A 6,985-nucleotide genomic window follows, 5' to 3' on the forward strand; every position below is an offset into this window, starting at 1 on the left:
TGCTAAAATTATGTGTGTATTTTGAATGCATGATTAGACATAATTATAACAACATAGGGCCCCATTTAATTTTAAAATTCCTCAATTTTAATAAAAAAAATTCTAAGTGGGGGAGGAAATTAATATGAAATTAAATCCCATGGTCTCCATTATTGGTTGTAGGTAATTTAACATACAGACGAATATAAATTATATATACGTCACCCATCGTGGCATGTAATTTGTGGTGTCTAGAATGTTATAGAAATTACTAGAACAAACTTCTTAAATTAATAAATTTTGAAAGGAATAAATACAGATTTTCTTTATTTCTGATTTGGGGCGATTTTGTCAAAAATGGGTTCATCGAACTTGTAAGGCTGTGGGTTTTAAGCGAGACCGATGTGACTCCTCCACTACCTGGAAATCAAACCATTGATGAATATTGAATTGAAGTATTCTATTCAAGGCAAAAATTACGAACATTGGAAGGTATACACGCCACCCATCGTGGCGTACCAAGTTCCATAGATTTCGAATAATTTAAGATTTGATGATGGTATACACTTAGCTATGAAAAATAATATAGTCCACCCCAACGTGCCATATTGTTTAGTAATAGGACCGAAGTAACATTTAAACAAAATTAGGTGGTATACATGTCACACATCGTGGCGTACCAGAAGCTTATGGTGTTTAGATGTTAGTGAATTAAATTTTAATAATTTAGATCTTAATAATTAATGCACCCTTATTTATGTGATATTTTTATGCATGATTCTCAGGATAAAATGGGCTTTAATCCACTATTCACCATACTTAAGGATAACAAACTTACTGGACCTAACTATATTGAATGGAAACGAAATTTGGACATTGTGTTGACTGCTGAGGAGTACAAGTTTTGCACTTATGAACCCAAGCCTGAACAGCCTGCTGCTGATGCTCCTGAAGATGAGAAAGAGTATTATAAACGGTGGATTAAGGCTGATGAGATGTCGCGATGTTACATTCTGGCAGCAATGTCGGGTGTTTTGCAGCATCAGCATCAGTCTATGGCCACTGATTCGGATATGCTCTTTAATCTCAAGGAACTTTTTAGAGATCAAAATAGGGCTGCTAGGCAAGTAGCCATGAAGGCTTTAATGAACACTCAGATGGCTGAAGGCACACCTGTAAGAGATCATGTTCTCAAGATGATGTCGCATCTGAATGAGATAGAGATCCTTGGTGCTGAACTTGACGGGGAAACCCAGATTGACATTATCCTTATGAGCTTGTCCAAGAGTTTTGAGCAGTTCCGCTTGAATTACAACATGAACAAGAGGCAGTATAGTCTCGCGGAACTGCAGACAGAACTTCAGGCAGCTGAAGGATTATTTCGGCAGAGTGTTCAAGTGAATGTGGCTGAGAAAGGTTCTTCCTCTAAGCCGAAAGGTATTAAGAAGAAGAAAAAGGCTCAGACACAGAAAGCTGTGAAGACAGTGGGAGTTCAGGGTGGTGTGAAAAAGCCTAAGGGAAAGTGCTTCAGATGCAAACAGTCAGGTCACTGGAAACAGGATTGTCCTCTTTCTAAGAAGACAAACAATACTGGTATGTCTCTTTTTCTAGTTACAGAAACATTTATAGCGGCTATATCTACGAGCACTTGGTGTGTAGATACAGGAGTCACTGATCATGTTTGTAATTCTATGCAGGGGTTCCAGCTATCCAGAATGCTTAGAGATGGTGAGATATACGTGTTCATGGGAGATGCTACGAAAGTAGCAGTAGTTGCAGTAGGAGTTATTCATTTATCTTTTGGTTCTGATAGGATTTTGGTTTTGAATAATTATCTTTATATACCTTCTTTTAGAAGGAATTTAATTTCGGTTTCTAAACTTGCTTTGGATGGTTATAATGTTTGTTTGGATCGTAATGTTTCTATTATGATGAATAAACGAATTATATGTTCTGGTACATTGCAAGACAATTTGTATATAATTAATCCTAGTCAACCTGCACTGTAACTGCAATTTAGGGAATTGAACAACACATCTTCTAACTCTACTAAAAGAAAGGAACCTTCTAGTTTGAACCAAACATATCTTTGGCACTTGAGATTAGGTCATATTAACTTGAGGAGGATTCAAAGACTGGTAGTAGACGGGCCTTTAAGCTCATTGGCAGTGGAGCCATTTCCAGTTTGTGAATCCTGCTTGGAAGGTAAAATGACTAATAGGCCTTTCAAGGCAAAGGGGAATAGAGCCAAACAAGTATTAGAATTGGTTCACTCTGATTTATGTGGACCCATGAATATCCAAGCAAGAGGTGGTTATGAATATTTCGTCACTTTCATTGATGATTATTCTAGATATGGGTACGTTTATTTGTTGCGCCATAAGTCTGAGTGCTTTGATAAGTTCAAAGAGTACAAAGCTAAAATGAAGAAGCGACTTAATAAAAGTATCAAGTCACTACGATCAGATCGTGGTGGCGAATACTTGCTTGGAGAATTTAGGGAATATTTATCAGAAAATGGGATAGAATCCCAGTTAACTGCACCAGGCACACCCCAGCAGAACGGTGTAGCAGAGAGAAGGAACCGGACTCTTTTAGAGAGTGTTAGATCGATGATGAGTTATTCGGATTTACCCAAGTCATTTTGGGGACATGCCTTAGAGACAGCAGCTTATCTTCTGAACTTAGTACCTTCTAAGTCGGTTCCTAAAACCCCCTTAGAATTGTGGACCGGGGATAAACCGAGTCTAAGACATATTCGAATATGGGGTTGTCCAGCACATGTGTTGAACAAGAACGCGACTAAGTTAGAATCTCGTACAGAAGTAAAGTTGTTTGTAGGCTACCCCATGGGAACGAAAGGATATTTATTTTATAGTCCGAAGAATCGGGATGTCATTGTTAGCACCAATGCAAGATTCTTGGAGGAGGACTATATAATGAATCACAAACCCATGAGTAGTGTCGTTTTAGAGGAACTAGTGGGAGGGACAAATAATACCCATGAAGCTGTAGTACAAATAGAACAACCACAACATAATGTACAACCTGTCACTAATACCGCACCAGTGCCTCGTCGTAGTGGGAGGGTTGTTCAATAGCCTGATAGATTCATGTTTTTGGGAGAGTCTTCAGACTTGGTCCCTGGTGAACATGATGATGATCCCCGTACATACGAAGAGGCAGTACAAGACAAAGATGCAGATCTTTGGCAAAAGGCGATGGAATCTGAGATAGAATCAATGTATTCTAATCAGGTCTGGGAGCTCGTGGAACCACCCAAAGGTATAAAACCTATTGGATGTAAGTGGATCTACAAGAAAAAGAGGGGATTAGATAAAAAGGTGAAAGCCTAGAAAGCAAGACTTGTTGCGAAAGGGTATACTCAGAAAGAAGGTATCGATTATGAGGAAACCTTTTCACCGGTAGTCATGCTTAGGTCAATCCGTATTCTTTTATCTATAGCAGCTCATCTCGATTATGAGATTTGGCAAATGGATGTCAAGACAGCTTTTCTTAATGGAAGTCTTGAAGAAACCATCTATATGCAGCAACCAAAAGGATTCATTAAGGAAGGCCAAGAGCATCTGGTATGTAAGCTTAAGAGGTCTATTTATGGACTTAAACAAGCTTCTAGAGACTGGAATATTCATTTTGATCAGGCAGTCCAGTCATATGGATTTGATCAAAGTCCAAGCGAATCGTGCGTGTATAAGAGAAGTGAAGGTAATGCAGTGGTTTTTCTAGTACTATATGTAGATGATATTTTACTCATTGGAAACAATGTTGAGATGTTGTCATCAGTAAAGGCATGGTTGTTCAAACAATTTGACATGAAGGACTTAGGTGAAGCGGCATACATCCTTGGGATCAAAGTTATAAGGGATCGCAAGAAAAGGATGTTGGCTTTATCTCAAGAGCCCTACATTGATGAAGTATTAGCTCGTTTTAACATGCAGAACTCCAAGAAAGGTTTTTTACCTTTTAAGCATGGAGTTGCTCTATCTAAGAAGCAGTGTCCTTCGACACCTAAGGATATAGAGAGCATGAAAGCAGTTCCTTATGCTTCAGCATGTGGAAGCTTAAGGTATGCTATGTTATGTACGAGGCCTGACATCTGCCTTGCTGTAGGCATGGTTAGTAGATATCAGTCGAACCCAGGTCAGGAATATTGGAGTGCAGTAAAAACTATACTCAAGTACCTGAGAAGGACTAAGGAGTATATGTTAATTTACAAGGCCTCAGATCTATTTCCTTTGGGATATATTGATTCAGATTTCCAATCAGATAGGGATAAGAGGAAATCAACCTCGGGATATATTTTTACTTTGGGAGGTGGAGCCGTTATATGGAGGAGTGTAAAGCAGAAATGCATTGCAGACTCCACCATGGAGGCCGAGTACGTGGTGGCCTCTGAGGCTGCCAAGGAGGCTGTATGGTTCAGGAACTTCCTTTTGGACTTAGATGTGGTACCTAATTTGCCTAGGAGCTTGACGGTGTATTGTGATAACACTGGTGCTGTGGCAAATTCAAAGGAATCGCGAGACCACAAAGCAGCTAAACATATTGAACGTAAGTATCATCTCATACGAGGAATCGTAAAGCGAGGGGATATAGTTGTGGCTCACATATCATCAGAAGACAACCGAGCAGATCCTTTCACAAAGAGCTTGCCAACCAAGGATTTTGACAAGCATGTGGAAGCGATAGGAGTCAGATGGATGGACACATAGATTTTTATGTAATAGTGGATTAAATAAACACTGATGTACACATAGAATATTTTGAGTATAAGTGGGAGATTGTTAGTGTATACTGAAAATATTTATTTGAAGTATGTACATTTATTTCTGGCCAGTTTATTTGAGAATCATTTGAATGTTTACATGTTGTCTAATATTATATATTGCGAACAATCTAGTATCAAATGGGATACAGAATATTAGATTGTTAAATACGGTTATATAATATAATAAGGTTCACAGCACAGGTGGTGTTGGACAATCCACTGGTATGGCTGTAGTATTATTTAGATTAGTTTATATTGACTAATAAATAATACTAGTATACTTTGTGTATATTGAACAGGATCAACTTTAGAATTGTTCCCTTAATACTGATTAAGAAGAAGAACTAAGATTCTATGTTATTATTAATGCTTAGGTTCTTAATCCGGAAATAGTAATTGACACGTGTATATTATTTACATGCTTTGATTTATATATGAAATAATTCTTTTGAATTATATCATTATATTTTGGGTGATGGAATTATATACATGGTGGATATTATTTATTGAAGAAATCCATGTCCTGATAATATTCGGGTTAATGATGTCCCCTTGAAAGCTCAAAAAGATTTAATTATATGAAACCCTGCAGGTGGAATTTATTCTGGCATAATTAAATAAAGGTTGAGTGGATGATCAAGGATAAAAGATATTAATTAAATAAATTATCAGTAATTTATTTAATTAATGGACATATGATATTTTAAACATAGGGAATTTAATAAGTAAATAATATTGAAACCGAAATAATTAAATTACGGTATTAGGAAAGGTAGTGCAAATATTAATTCTTTAGTGGATTGAATTAATATTTAATTATATTGGGTTAGGCTCAAGATGTAATTAGAAGGCCCAACCTAATTATCCGTGGTCCCTATTGTAGCCTATATATATATATTCTTATTCTCTTCTTACTTGGGATTGCGTGAAAATATATTGTAGCCACCAAGGAGCAAGAAGAGAGGATAATTTGAGAAGACGGAGGCCACACTTCGCTCAAGGGAATTTGGGAATACAATAGAAGAGCGTGGAATCAACCATTAACAAGGTAATCCTCTTTTCGTAATCTTTATCGTAAAACGTAGTAACACCCTAAGTCTGTGGTTCCCAATAGTACCATCTTGATATACTCTTAAAACATGGTACAAACATTACAAAATCTTAGGGACCTCTTTTTTAGTTTTTGAACGGAGCATCCCAAATTTATTTGACGTGCGTGATTAAGTTGATGTATATATTCGTTAAGAGTCGAACTTAACCCTCAAGTTGATGTATATATTCGTTAAGAGTCGAACTTAACCCTCTTCACTCGATTATGTTACCTTTGAAAAGACTAGTAACGAAATCACATAACTTCTTTTTAGACTTTGATTATATTTAGGATATAATTTCATAAAAAAGAATTTAGGTAATTGAAAAAGAAAAGGACAGATTACACCTCTCTGGTAAGTTAATACATCTAGCTCTAAAAATAATTTAGGTAGCTAAAAAAAAGGACAGTAACATGAGTTAATACATCTAGCTTCGTGTCTGCGTGACAGAACATCAAATATTAAATATTTTTACTTATAAGGAATTGTTCTAAAAATCGGAATTCAACATTTTTCGGCAGAGCAATATTTCAGTAATTAATTGGATAATCGGATAATTTGTGATTAATTGGATTGATTAACTAGAGCATTAATCGGATGCATTATTCTGAAAATCGGATCGGTATAATTCGGTATAACAATCTTTCACTGATTAATCGGATAATCGGTAATTAATCGGAATGATTAATCAGAGCACTAATCGGATGTAAATAATAAAATATGAAAAAATAAATAATTTATTAAATTCAATATATTAATTTAAGAAAAAGATGCAGTGACTAATCGCGGCAGGGTATATTGAAATGATTAATGGGTAATCGGTGATTTTTAGAATAGAGATCGGGTGTATTTACTAAAATATGAAAATAATTAATTTATTAAACTAAATATATTAATTTAAGAAAAAGATGCAGTGATTAATGATATTATAAAATCGAATCGGTAGAGCATATTAAAATGATTAATTGGGCGATTAACCGGTAAAATCGGTGATTTTTAGAAGAGAGCTTATAAGTGACTAGGACTACTATCTAAAATGTGTAAAAATTTTATAAATACAGTACAATAATATTGTTGGCACCGAGAAAAAATATTATTATAGAGATTATTCTTAAGTAGAGGATGC

The sequence above is a fragment of the Apium graveolens genome, chromosome 8, assembly GCF_009905375.1.
Source record: "Apium graveolens cultivar Ventura chromosome 8, ASM990537v1, whole genome shotgun sequence".
Lineage (NCBI taxonomy): Eukaryota > Viridiplantae > Streptophyta > Magnoliopsida > Apiales > Apiaceae > Apium > Apium graveolens.